Here is a 14,403-nt window from a genome sequence, read left to right on the forward strand (position 1 = left end):
GTGTGTTCCCTTGATGACTGAAGCTCTACCCAGAGGTGCAGAGTCAGAGATGACAGGTGAAGCCCCCTATTGTTACAATTGGACTGGCACCATGTAAGCAATACTATAGTGAGTGCAAGTGGAGTAACCCGCTGGGGAGGTAGATGTTAGTGGTACCCGGGCTGCCACTGTCAGATGTTATGGTCACGGTATTGGCACGAGGGTGCAGGGCTAGACCAAGGGAACTTGAGCAAGCGGGACCCCAGGACAATTCTTTGTTGCCCTTAGTCAAGGCACCAATAACTAGACCAATGCCAGGGTTCAGAAACAACGGGAGTTGTGCGTTTATTAACACGGTGGTTGTCAATAACAACAGTCTCTGGATGCAACCAGTGATAGGCAGACTTGAGTATAACTGAGAAGATGGGTGATGTTGCAACAGGCCGTAGGGTGATAGCGTCACTTTGCGTGAGAGGAATCTTAATGGAAGATGAAGGTAGTAGTTCCCTGAGAATGATGCCGGGTAGAATGCTACTGAAGAGAATACTTGCTGTTAGCGATAATGAGCTGAGGGTAGCGACTTGAGGATATACCCAGATCTGAAGTAGAAGGAAGAATCTTGAGGATGAGACTGGTCAGGACTGGACCGGAATCTGTTTCTGAGGTAGTGGAGAGGATCACACTAGGTTGCGGCCTTCCTCACAAATGACACATATCAAAACAATTTATTTCACATAAATGCAAGGGACAAAAAAACTATTAAAAACAATTAAAATACAAACATTTCACTGGCCATGATGTGGCCTAGTGAACATTAACCCACCAATCCAATATCTTTAGTGGCAGCCATAGTTGACCTTATAATATCACAAAAAATAGAGAATGGTAAACTTGTGACCAAAAAAAGAGAAAAAAAAATTAAATATAATACATAGGAATATAAAGTGCTTATGTGGCAATACCAAACATGTATAGTTTTTTATGTTTCATGTAACAATTTATTTTGTATGGAGAATGAACTGTCATTTTATCAATTACCCTGACAGCTGATCTCCTGTGATGCGGACAAAGGAGTGCAGCATTTACATATTCCAATAGGTCAGTAAAAAAGCGTATGTATAGGAATAATGCCACTTCTTAGTTCAGTAAAAAGGCGTATTAGTGGTCACTAACGGGTTAATGCCATGCCGAACACTAAAAATACTACTACTCCAAATACTACTCAGTTTGTAACAGTTTGTTCACACTGAGCAAAATCGGCGGAATTCTGATGTGTGTGTGTAGTACAGCTGTGAACTTCAGGTGGCCCCCTAGTTTCTGGTTTGGCCCTGGGCCCCAGACAGCTGTACTGCCCTGATGGCAGCCCTGATTGTCCCCTCCATATTACACTAATATACTGTACAGTAGGAATGAGATGAGAACACAGTGATGGTGTCTGTGTGATGAGGATGGAGGGCGCTCTACCTGGTGTGCCGGCTGCTGGTCGTCTCCTGTATCAGGGTCTCCTCACCAGATGAGTCTTCAGGAGGGTCTCAGATGTTATAGAGGATATTGGGACACTGCAAGGAAATTAGAGAGATAAGTTTTTATATATTGTCATTTACAGATTTGTAGAACAGTCTGATAGGAGGAGGAAATCATCGGGGGAAGGTCTTACCTCTAGATGGTGTTATAGATGGTATTGGTGGTATTAGTGGTATAGATTGTATTGATGAAATAGATAGTATTGGTGGTATAGATGGTATTGGTGGTATGGATGGGACAGGTGGTTTGGATGGTAAAGGTGTCAGATGGAACAGATGACATATGGTACAGGTGGCATAGTTGGTCGCTTCGATGTTATAAGGACATTCAGCGGCTGAGGTCGGTCATGATGCAGGATCCATCAGCATCAAAGCTGAACCTCATCCTCTTTGGCTCAACTGAAATCATCTCTACATCATCTGGAAACCATCTCTACATCATCTGGACAACCTTAGCTAGCCTGTGATTGGTGGAGCTGTGTGTGGATATGAGAGAAAAAGAGGATAGGCAGAAAAGTGAGGAAAACAAGCCTACATTTGTGATTGGAGAAAACATAACATTTAACAGAAAACAGTTAACCCATGAGACCTTCAGCTGTGAATAGTACAGTACATATAATAAATACAGCAGTGACACTTAATGGAGAAAAACACACAATACAGACTCTTTCACCCCCTTCTGTGAGAACTTGAGTGAGTTACTTTGCCCAGGTGCATAAGAACTGTGCTGAGACGCTACAGCAGGGGGCCTATCTACAACAGTGTCAATATGCCGGAGGGGGTCCATCTACAATAGGGGGACTACACAGGAGGGGGTCCATCTACAATAGGGTGACTACACAGGGGGCAATCTGCTGTATGGGGAGTACACAGGGGGCCATCTAATATAGGGAGACTACACAGGGGGCCATCTACTATAGGGGGACTACACAGGAGAAATCTACTATAGAAAGACTACACAGGAGATATCTACTATAGAAGGACTACACAGGAGACATCTACTATAGAAGGACTACACAGGGGGCCATCTACTATAGGGGAACTACACAGGGGGGCATCTACTATGAGGGACTATAAAGAGGGTCGTCTACTTAGGAGACTACACACAGGACCATCTACTATAAGGAGACTACACAATGGGGCATCTACTATAGGGGGAATATACAGAGGGTCATCTACTATATAGAGGGACTACACAGCCCGGGGCCAAGGGTACATTTAATGTGCCAATTAGAGGGGACAGTATTTGGAGGGATTACCTACTATATGGGGCACTATTGGGAAATCAACTACTATTTGGGACACAATTATAGTATTACCTAAAGCATGAGGGGGAAATAATGGGCTTACTACTGTGTGGGGTTACTACTATGGGGTGACTTCCTTATGGGGCACTATTAGGGGAACTAATACTGCATGGGCTACATAAGGGGGCATTTGGAGCACTATGGAAGGGCAGCTTGTATAGAGGTGGGTAGGTGGTGTTATAAAAGTGCAGAGCCTAAGATGTGTTTCTGACACATTCTGCGTAGATTAGAGAAGCCTAGTAAAAATCGTGACAGCCTGGACCAAGTGGTGAGGGCAACGAAAGAGGAATATACAAATTAGAGAAGATGTCACTTGTGAGTCCCTGGATGTACTGTAACTGTGCTGTAAATGTTAGGTGGTGGTATTATGTGGTCATGGCATGGCGGTATTATTTTGTTATGTAAATATAGTTTTAGTAGGGTTTACATTAAAGGTTTTTTTTGTCTATAGGGTACATTTTGTTTTCGTGTCTTACATTATTATTCAGATTTATGTTCCTTGTATTAGAAGAGGGATTACTATTAAATGTAATCAAAATTGTCTAGAATAGACCAGAAATCAGTTCTCCCTTTATCCAGTCTTAACAGTTAGTGGCAAATTGATGCAGGTGTTTTAGGACCCTAGCAGCGCCCCTGGGGTAAGGAAAGAGATAGTAAGGGAGTTGACAAAATCCACTGTTCCTTTACATAGCTATACACAATTTTTGCATTGCACTGATTGCCCCTGATTGAATATGCACTGTACAGCACGTATGACTGTAGAGCAGTGTTCCCCAAGGCCGCCAGGGTATGATGAGAATTGTAGTTTTGCAGCAGCTGGAAAGCAATAGGTTGGGGCACACTGTTGTTGAGTACATTGTAGTGTATGCACATTCTATATCCTATTCTAAAAACAAAAGAAACACTTATGTATGACAGGGAAATTGAGGAGGAATGGGTAGATAAGTAGTTTACAGGATAACCAGCTATGATCGCTATAATGTAACTAAATGTTGCACATCAGTATTCATTATTCTGCTGTTTTTCCCAGAATAGGGCCAGTGGTAAACTTCTGCATGAGATGGAGGGTTACAAGTTCATCGCTGACTATACAGACTGGAGTAAAGACGGCTTCTTGTATTCTACAAAGGAAGAACAATGTACTGTACATGCAGCAATGACAAGAACACTTTAATGCTTTTAGAAAAGCTTACATTTAAATGGCTGCTTTTTAGCCTAAGGAAAATTGAAAGTGTTGAAATAAAACCCTTGTTCAAGGGCAAAGCTGCCAAAATGTGTCTGAAGGCAAAAAAATTTGAAAATCTCATAATAACACAGTTACAAAAGTGTGTACTGAATCAAGTGTTAAGATATAGCCTTGAACACAAATCCCAATAGGCTTTCTGATCTGGCATCAAAACTCTTGTGAAGACTGAAATGTCTGATTTTCATATCCCCCTGCTTGCTTTCCACTTCTAAGGCAGCTGGGCTATCTCTGGAGCACAGCTGCTGGACTACTTGTGCAGGCCATTAGATGGCGCTGTAGGTTAGCATTTCAGAATAAATGCTACTATCACAGGACTCTCGCCCTTGAGAAGCCTGAAACTCCACAAGGAAAGCAAGACGTTCCGGAGAAATCTTATTTTGGCTTAATGCCCTATTTATACACTTAACAAACATTGCAAAAAAAAAAAATAAATAAAAATAATCCTGTTCTTGTGTGCATGAAGCCCATGATTGTACTCTTGACATGGCCTTTATCCAGGCAGTGTTTTGCCTTCTGTATCAGTCAATTTGCCTTCTGGATATTGAGGTTTTGGAAATCAATAGAAATAAAATTAAAAAAAAAAAAGCTCCTGAGGGTCGACTTACTTTGTGCACCAATGCACAGGTGCCCTGAGAGTAAGGGGGTGCAAGCACTTTTATATTTATTATGGCTGCCAGTCTCTGATCCTACAGAATGAAGTGGCCCTATCCTCTAGTGGTTGCCATTTTGAAGATCACAGGTGACAGTTCCACCAGGGTTTTGCTGTCTATTACAGTCTTTCTTTTGATTTATCAGATAAGATAGCAAGCAGATCTTATAAGAAATTATTGGGTGCTATGGGCAACTCCTCTGCTGCTCCTTTGCATTACTTTGAGGCTGTGTTCACATGCTGTAAAATAATGGCCACCATTTTAATTTGGAATAACGGTGTGTAAAAAGGCGACCATGGCAAACATGAACTTGAAAATTGTGCCTAGCACAGGATAACCCCTTTAACCAACAACCCCCCCCTTTTTGTCTTGTCTGATGTCTTGTGTTTGTTTGTCTGTTCGTTTGTAAGATGGTTTGCCTGTTTGTTTTCTGAATCCTAAATTTCCAGTTCTGACTGTCTAATGGGTAATCTGTGCAGGAAATCCAAATGTTACAGCACACTTATTTGTTACAAGTCAACCCATACTACTTCTTTTGTTCTTTGTACCGATGAAAATGGGCTATGTGTTTCTATGTTATTTTTGATGATACTCTCTGTATTATTTTCACTGTCTTTGTACATTTAAAAATGTAAAACGTTAAATAAAGAATGTTAAAATAAATAAATAAATAAATAAATAAATAAATAAATAATGTCTATTGAAAAACATTGTGTGAACATAACCTGTGACATTTCCCTCTACACTGGAAACTGTTGGGCCCAAATACAAAATGATGTAGCAGATCCCCCAACTATCATATATGGTACTGATTCCCTTATACAGAGAATAGAGACCTTATGGGTCTGCATCTCTGCACCCTAGTTATACCCCTGAACCCCACTGTCCTTGCACAGATCTGTATAAAATTATATGTACATTTTCATTATGTTTTCAGTTTGCAAAGCCCAGCGAAAGAAGTTAAATCTGACACCGATCAGCCGGAACCACTGTGGACCTGTAGTTTGGGAAAGAGACAGTGAGTCCTCCTTTGTATGGTAGTGCACAATCTTGAACAGTCAATATACACAATGCAATAGGAGAAAGCAGACGGTGCGGTGAGAGCCTTCTCCTTTCTCCTATTGCAATGTTTCCCATTTGTTTTGTTATTTTCTAGATGTTGCGTTTCTTGGCTTATGTCCCAGCATGGAGTCCAACAAAGGATCTGTTCCTACATTGCCCAAATACAGTATGTGTTACACATCCAGCTATATGAGCTTCTATTCAGCTCTTGGGCTGCATTGTTTATGCATTGTGATAAAACTACAGATAGCACATTATTCTATTATGATGAGTGGTGCCAAATGACATATTCTACTCTGTTATGTCTGACAAATTCTGCTCTGCTGCATGATAGTGGCGAGATAATCCCATTTCCTCTCTCTTGACGCTTCCAGCTGGAAGTGGGGTTATATGAGGTTTCCTGTACACAGCGCTGTGTATCATTGTACTTACAGCTATGGGGTCAGCAATGTCATGAACAGTGATCTCCAAACTTCCCCAAACTGTAATGATCTGTAACAGAATTACTGGTGCAGTTCATTGATTTTCTCCTCAAAGATAATAGCCTTGCGCCTTGAAGGCCACACGGGTTTCATTGCCAGCTATTCCCTGTGACTGACGGGCCGAGTATGTGTTGGCTACGAACTTGTTAAACCTGTTACAAAGATTGAACAGTTCTAATGACTGGAACCCCCAGCTGTGTGGCAGCTGTTAACACTTTCACTGCCAGTTCACTATTACACGGCACCACATCCTCAGTCACCCCCTCCTATCCTCATTTTTGTCACTTAGTGATATGTCTCATGGGTCACTCCGGCGGTGACAGCTCCCACTGTCAACTAGGAACGTGACATTTGATGACTAAAGGGCAGGACTGTGGGAGACTGGTGAACTTGGAACACCAAACCCCACAGCTGGATTCACATCTGCTTATATAGATCTATATAATTTCTATTTATATTGCAGTCCTTTGAAGCAGCAGACAGAGCAGAGTGAGAGTATGACTTGCAGACAGTACTGTCTCAGATACCTTCCAAAGTAAATGGAACTGTATTTAGGCAGGAGATTAGCTTTGTCCCATTCATAAGGGCTGACCATTACATGCTTATTACTACATACCCTGGGACAATGTTATCAAAGTTATTTTTTACCTTGCTAATAAACATTTTTAGAGGCCCAGCAGCATTTTGGTTTATCAGTGTAGGACTGCAGGTGCTTTGTCAGAGAGGCGATGGGGAGATGCTGTTAAAGGGGTTGTCCAGCAAAAATATTTTCCTTTTAAATCAACTGCTTTCATAAAGTTATATAGATTTGTAATTTACTTCTGTTTAAAAATCTCAAGTCTTCTCCTACTTATCAGTTGTTGTATGCCCTGCAGAAAATATTGTTTTGTTTTCAGTCTGACACACTGATCTCTGCTGATATCTCTGTCTCAGACTGGAACTATCCAGAGAAAGAGCAAATCCCCATATAAAACCTCTCCTTCTCTGGACAAGGGTGACATCAGAGAGCACTGTGTCAGACTGAAAAGAAAACAACATTTCCTGCAGGACATATAGCAGCTGTTAAGTATGGGAAGACTTGAAATATTTAAATAGAAGTAATTTACAAATCTATATAACTTTCTGAAACCAATTGATAAAGAAAAAGTTTTTTGCTGGATAACCCCTTTAAATAGAGAGCATCATTTGTGGAGTAAAAGTTAGTAAGTTATACATGGGGACATGTCAACTTACTGGGGACAACTTACTGGGGACAAATCAACTTGTGTCAGAAAGTTATACAGATTTGTAAATTACTTAAAAAAAAACCTCAAGTCTTCCAGTACTTTTCCTGACATGGACACCAGTGGCAGCGGAGATCACCGTGTCAGACTGGAACATTATAAATAACTTTGGCAATAGGCAATAGTTAGATCGTCCATAGTGCAATAACTTTCGTAAACTGGAGCAACAGGATGCATCAGTCCATTTACACCCTTAGTGGTGCTATGATGCATCAGTCTTATTTTAGTAGCAACACAAATAGATTTGAGGTCCTTGTTCCTCACAAGAAAGGGGATTAAAGGGAAAGGGGAACACGGCAAAGGCCGCAACAGATGTATCCGCTGAATTTTAACCTGTATTGAAATAAAGTCTACGCATCAGAATGGTGAGTGCCCCCATATCTTTCCTACACACCGGTTAGAGTAGAAAGAGGTACTTGCAGCGGTGCTTGTAAAGTTGAGAGTAGAGGAGAAGAGTTTGTCGAGGGAGTCCCAACTCAATGTAGCAATGTACTCTGCTGGAACTTTAGAGAATACTTGTAGAGTGAGAAGTTACTTGTACTACAGTGTTGAGAGACCCATCCTAATAGGGTTGTACAAGCCCCAGCCATGGTTATCTGGGTGAAGCTAAGCTCCCGGGGATGTCCCAGTTACCTGCACTGCGAGATAGGATATGTAGACCTTCCTTGGTAGCTTTGTCCTATCCAGGCTAGTTCCTCTTGTATATCAAGATACTGCCCTGCACTTTTAGATTGGTTCACGGTGTGGGTTAGGGTGTTCCTGGACTCTTATCCCTTTTTAATGTTTAGCACTGCATAGTAGAGTAAGGATACTGAAAGAACTGGTTGTTTCTAGCTGTATCTGTTGACACACGTGTCTTAGACTAGACTCTCCGAACTGCACTTTGGACCTGGACAAGGGTTCTGGCAGGAGCCAGGCCCTGGCTTGGCTACAGCAGAGACGTTTGCTCTGTGTGTCTTCCTTCCACAAGAATCCAACTAGAACTCCCTTTGCACTTCCTCCACCAACTAACTACTCTCTACAGAGGTTCTGTGGCAATACTGTCAGCACATCATGTGTTCATTTATTCACCTCCACATTAGTGAAATGCACCTGGTTGTAAGGTATTTAAGTAAGTAATGTGGTGGGGTGGAGTTATCAGTGCGCATGCGCTCGAAACGCATCTGATCTCTGTGGGGTCCCTGCACTATGGTGTTTCACATGTTTTTACCTGCAATTGGAAAATAAAGGCTACTTTCTTCGCTACGTGCTGGATCATTGTTTTCCTTGGTTAAGTAATCTACCCTGTGAGTGGTGGGGAGAAGTGTGTGGAAGAAAAATAATAGGTTGAGAGTAGAAATTACCTTCTATAGATCAAGAAGAGCACATGGTACATAGAAAACATTAACCCAATAACAGACAATACTGACATCTAGTGGTGAAACTTAAAAAATATCTTCGTCACCACTTAAAGGGAACCTGTCACCCCCCGTGCCAGGGGGACAGGCTTCCGACCCCCCGCTACAGCCCTCTATACTCACCTGATCCCGCCGGGTCCCGCTTCTGGATCCGGTCGGGTCACGGAGATATCAGCCGCTGCAGCCCGGGGCGCGCGCTGAGAGATGAATCCAACGCTCATAGAGAATGACGGAGAGTCCAGAAGCGGGACCCGGCGGGATCAGGTGAGTATAGGGGGCTGTAGCGGGGTCGGGAGCCTGTCACCCCAGCATGGGGGGGTGACAGGTTCCCTTTAACCTGGAGTGAGAAGCTTTTTGAGAGGTGGACAGGAGAGACACAAAACACCAGTGGTGGGACACCACAGAGTGACTGGCAGAGCACAGAGCCAATGGCTGCTTGCTCTGTTGGTCAAGTATATTTAACTATAAGGACTCATTAGGTGCAGCAGCAGACTACCTTCTGCAGTGTGTAAAGTGACACAAACCTCACTTACATGCTGATGCACAAAAGAGGGTTAAAAGCAGAAGATAAGGAGATCTCTGCTTCACTGCCCTTGCACTAATAACCCCTGACCTCTGCAGAAGCTCTGGAGAACAGAGGTCAGGGGTTATCAGAGCAGTGAAGCAGAGATCTCCTTCTGTTATGATTTTAACCCTTTTTTGTGTTGCAGCATGTGAAGTGAACTTTGGGTCACTTACACAAAGCAGTACATTAGGGGTTAAGCTGAAGGACATAGGACGGCTCCTATCTTCCTTGTGCATCTCTGGGTCCCCCTCCCCACGGGCCCCATAGCAACTGCCTACCCTGCCTTTTTGGTAGCTATGCCACTGGTCCTGCCTAATCTGATCGTGGTGCGGAGAGGTACAGCTGGTTGCTGGGCAGTGGAGTTGCCGTGGCTGCTGACTATTGTGCCTTTATGTCATTAATAGGAATTAGATCCACAAATGATACTCAGCAGATGTCGTATTGTGGCCTTCAGTCCTATGTGCACTTACGGCTCTCAACATAGAGTAAAGAGTGTGTGCATTCAGAGTTGGAGATGGGCAGGAAAGGCTAGCTACACCTCTATTTTATATATCTCTTCCTGTCCCTATGTACAAGAACTACTTTTTATTTGGACATAATTATGTTATCCTTACAAATGAAATTGTTCCCAGAGTTCAGAGCTTGCAGCAATGTAAGCTTATCATTTATGGTAGAAAGAGACAATGAGTCCTTTATACATAATCATAAATCCATTCATTCTTCTGATCAAATCTGTGCCTGCCTGTGGCTTAGAAAGTGGGTCTGCATTGCTAGAACCCATCTCATGTGAACTAGATTAATTTATATCTAACCTGACACTTGCTCTCTTCATATATGGGAATGAGTTGGTGTGATTAGTGGCAGGGCTGTTGGGGGGGGGGTCGGTGGCATATTTGTTTTATGATCCTAGGGCACCTAATTACTTTGACCAGGTGCGGTGGCCGGCTATGCTAGCAGCGCCGGGTCAGCTGTTATGGTTGTGTGGTAGCTGAGTGGGTCTAGGGTCACTTGGGCACTTGTCACGGTAGCCTGGAGTGGCGTTGGACCCACCCTGGACAGTTAGCATGACAGCACCACAGTACAGAGGAAGTAACCTAAGTGTACAGGTGTGTATGTAGGTGCAGGTGCCAGAAGCCTAGGAGTCTTGTGCATTCAGCACAAATAGAACAGTTTACTAGAGGTAACTGGAGTACAATACAAATAAACAAATAGCTCGATACAGTCCAGTGCAATACAATCAGTACAGTAGGTAGGTGCTCACAGTTGAGGTAGAAAGCAGTTGCTTGAAGTAGTGAGTGCTTACAGTAGAGAGAGAGGAGTTGCCTGAGGGGCCCTGCCCAATGTAGTACTGTGCTTTTCCGGAACAGTTGGAGTAAATAAAAATGTTAAAAGAGAATACTTGTACTCACGGATGACTTGTTGTCCCTGACAGCCTTATGCCCCCTAGTTGCGGGCTACCCGCCCTAGGTACGTAGCAATACATAACATGTGACATACAATATAATTAACCCAGAAGTTCCCTTAGCTTTGCATAAGGTTAGATAAAGACAGTGGGGACACCTAGTGGGGAAAACACAATAGTACACCATCTCCCACTTGTTTGAGCCTGAGGTAGTTACTTGCTCAGGTGCAATAGACAGCACCCTGTGCTGGGACACCGCACAGGTCTTAAAGACTGATGACAATCACAGTGAATTGATCACTGCCTCAAGCACTTTTCCTTATTAAAGGAATTGTCCTTTTTTTTTTACTTTCTGTCTTTTCCTGTCCATTAATTTGTTTAGGGGAGTTAAAACTTCCTTACAGCTAATGGATTAGTGTGGATCATTGTTCTGCTGAAAGGTTACTGTGGACATTCATACGTTCCGCAATTATAATGAGCTATGGACCGGAATTCTGAAGTCACTGCATCAAGCTCTGAAACAGTTTTAGCTCGATTCACACTACAACTACATATTAGGTACTGCATTAAAAAAATTCTGTTGAACATATATAACTATATGTAACAGTTACAAAGGGCTTTTATTCACTCGAATTTTAAAAGTATACCATATGATTTATATTTATGTATGAAGTTGCATTTAAAGGGAAACTATCCTGATGATATCCTGGGATATATCCTGCTGATATGTCCCTATTGTGTACGGGGCACTGAGGATGAAGCAAAGTTTTTTACCTTCATCCTCTGTGCCCTTTCCATGTTATTAGCAGTTTAATCTTTATGTTAATTAACCATTTTGGAGCACTGGGGGTGATAGTTGCGCACTCAGTGCACCAAAATGCCTAATTAGCATAAACATAATCTCCTGATAGCACGGAAACAGCATTGAGGATGAAGGTAAGAAACTTGCCTTCACCCTCAGTGCCCTGTATGCAATAGGGACATATCAGCAGGTAGATTCCTTTAAGAAAAACCTATATTGTTATATTCTAAACAAATATATGCCATAAGGAAACCCTTTTAGGATATGTTTGACTAAGATAATGGTCTACAGACACATAACATCAGAAGAATTCTCAAACATGTGGTGTGAGTCTAACCTCAAAGAGGGCACGTAACCTCTCCTGAAATGTATGAAAATGTTTTAGTAAATCCTTGACAAAAAATACCAATTCCGGAACGTCTTATAGCTGTAGTAGAGATGTGCTGTTCACTAGAGATGAGCAAATCCCGAACACACTCGGGTCTGTTCGAACCCAAGTGGGCTACATTTGATTACTGGTAGCTTCAGCCACCAGCTGTATGCAGTCCTAGGGAGTCCTGGAAAACATGGATACAATGTATGGCCTATGGTTGTATCCATGTTATCAGGCAGCTTTAGGATTGCATCCAACTTCTTCACCCACCAGTTATCAAATGCAGCACATTTAGGTTTGGACAGACCCAAGTGTGCTCGAGATTTGCTCAACATTACTACTCGTGTTATTTTTACTAGACATTTGTGACTAACTAGCCAGCTGGGTGTTACCAATTGGAGGCTTGTCCCTACATTGTCTGAGACTTATCTAGTCAAAGCTGAGAGAAGAAGACTGTGTAGGGTCATGCCCTCCAATAGGTAACACCCATTTGTCTATTTAGTTACAGATTTCTAGTAAGAATAACAGGAAAATAGCACAATACTTAGCTATTGTCACGGCCGCGGCGGCGTCCCGTGCTCCGGGCCGCCGCCGCAACCTCTCTCTGCCCCATGCAGCCGCCAGGGTCCACGTGCAGGGACCCGGCGCTGCTACCAGTTCGGCCCCGGGGGGAGCCTTACCTCACCGCGCTCCTGTCTCCGGCTGTGCCGGCTGGCGCGCGCGTCCCCGCCGCCTAGGGCGCGCGCGCTGGCTGTCTCAGATTTAAAGGGCCAGTCCGTCCCTAATTGGAGGTTGCACCAATCACTCCCTATAAATCCCAGCATGCCCTGTCCCTCGTGTTGGAGCCTCTACATGCTTCCCATAGCCTTTAGCCCAGCTCCCTGTTGTTCCTGACCTCAGTCCTTGTTCCTTGTTCCTGTTCGCTATCCGGTCCCTAGTCTCTGTCCGCTGCCTTCCTATTGTTCCTGAGTACTGTCTGCCACCTGCGGTTACGCCTACAGACCTCTGCCATCTCCTGCCTACTGCTCCTGCCACGCCTCGCCTGCCGTCACTAGCAACCAAGCCAGGGGTAGCGACCTGGGGGTCGCCTGCCGCAGCAAGTCCATCCCGCCTCTGGTGAAAACCAGCAGCCCCTTAGACTCCGCTCCCTGGTGAGGTTAGTGCCATCGCTAGTGACGGTTCAGTGGATCCACGACTCCAGGCATCACAGCTATAAGAAAATGTGTTCCAGAATCGTTACTTCATGGGGAATACATTCATTTACCCAAACAAGAAACTAAAATAAGCTGAATATTTTTTGGTTGTAAATGTGCATATGATAAGCAGATCCATGTCATATGTACAGTATGAATAGACTGGTTTATGCATCATGTGTGAATTTTTGCAAATATCATTCAGATGACTGCAGCAGGCGAAGAGGACAAATGTATATGAAGTGTCATGTATATAAAAGTTGGCTCAGTCAAACTTTTTGACAAATATTGTAATATATGGGTGTAGCCTTAAGGGTGACAACCTTCACCTATTAGAATTCTCCCAGAAATACAGTTCACAACAAGCAGATCACCAAGTATATCCTGAGGGAAATCATTTCTAGTCCTTGAGGAAACCTACTCTAGTAATAAGTGGCCAGTTTCCTTACAGCGCCACCACAGGGGAAAATAAAAACTGCATGGTGCTTATTTGAATAAAGGAATTATATGTGTAATAAAGGACTGGGCAGAGATGTTCTTTGTATCTGCTAACCACTCTGACCAAGATATGAGGATTCTTAAGAGGTTTACAACCCATCAGCTAACTAAGAATAGGGGATATTTTGTTAACAACCCCTTTAAACTGACCCTCATAAATCTGTACTAACAAATCATATTTACTACAAACAAGAATGAAGGAAGGATACAACTTGCTAGGAATTTTAATAACAAAGGTACAATGGAATAAAGTGGCCAATGTTTGCTCAGCAAGCCAATTAGTTGCTATGAGCAGCAGACACCATTGCTTTTATCTGCACTAGAGAGTGTCTCCCTGTAGGTCTATAATGCACAAAACCTTTCCACCATAGGCCGACATAGCAAAACCACAGCTACTCAGCTATATGAGAGATTATTATTGTGTAAGATACCTATTAGCAAAGTTATTTCGATTCACTTAGATCATGTTTTAGTGATACTGGACCCATGCAGGGGTAATCTCCTTTAGTCACAAAGTTCTTGGCAGCTGTACTCTTTAATAATCCTATTATAAAAAGGCAAACTATTGGGCTGCTTTACCATACCCATCTGCATAAAAGAGTTCTGCAGTGAAGGCAATGGAGGGTGGAAATGTACATGTA

General features: G+C 43.0%; 1 long non-coding RNA gene across 1 annotated transcript; it reads left to right on the plus strand.

Moving 5' to 3' along the window:
- On the plus strand, nucleotides 1–4,532 carry LOC138788066 (uncharacterized). Its single transcript, XR_011362550.1, has 3 exons — nucleotides 1–56; nucleotides 1,026–1,077; nucleotides 3,840–4,532. It is a non-coding gene; the product is annotated as an uncharacterized lncRNA (long non-coding RNA).
- The last annotated feature ends 9,871 nt before the right edge of the window (nucleotides 4,533–14,403 follow it).

This window comes from Dendropsophus ebraccatus, chromosome 4, assembly GCF_027789765.1.
Source record: "Dendropsophus ebraccatus isolate aDenEbr1 chromosome 4, aDenEbr1.pat, whole genome shotgun sequence".
Taxonomy (NCBI): Eukaryota; Metazoa; Chordata; class Amphibia; order Anura; family Hylidae; genus Dendropsophus; species Dendropsophus ebraccatus.